This window comes from Odontomachus brunneus, unplaced genomic scaffold, assembly GCF_010583005.1.
Source record: "Odontomachus brunneus isolate Ranch 3 - 2012 unplaced genomic scaffold, Obru_v1 Obru_scaffold_041, whole genome shotgun sequence".
Classification (NCBI taxonomy): Eukaryota; Metazoa; Arthropoda; class Insecta; order Hymenoptera; family Formicidae; genus Odontomachus; species Odontomachus brunneus.
Window position 1 is genome coordinate 1,093,017 of NW_022639491.1, and position 351 is coordinate 1,093,367.

The following is a 351-nucleotide window of genomic DNA, read 5'->3' on the forward strand; positions in this document are numbered from 1 at the left end:
AGAGAGAGAGAGAGAGAGAGAGAGAGAGAGAGAGAGAGAGAGAGAGAGAGAGAGAGAGAAAGGGAGGGAATGAGTTAGAGAGAAAGAACGCGAGCGCGACCTCTCTTCTGCCGCTTCTTCTTTTCCCCCGTTCTGTGGCCGATTCCCTCGGCCCGCCACGTCGTCGGAGTCCCGGTCCCGTGCGTGTCTCTTATCGCCGCGGAAAAGACGAGACGAGACGAGAAGAGAGAACTTGTCGTTCCGGAGTCACCAGCTTCGCGAGTTGCCGCTCTCCCGAGTTTTACTCTCCGTTCCACGCCTCTTCTCTCTCTCTCTCTCTCTCTCTCTCTCTCTCTCTCTCTCTCTCTCTCT

At 56.1% G+C, this 351-nt stretch overlaps 1 protein-coding gene across 6 annotated transcripts in view; it reads left to right on the forward strand.

Moving 5' to 3' along the window:
- The window catches only part of LOC116844477 (nucleolar protein 4-like), a 107,145-nt gene that overhangs the window by 73,398 nt on the left and 33,396 nt on the right, over window positions 1-351 (forward strand). The window lies entirely within an intron of this gene.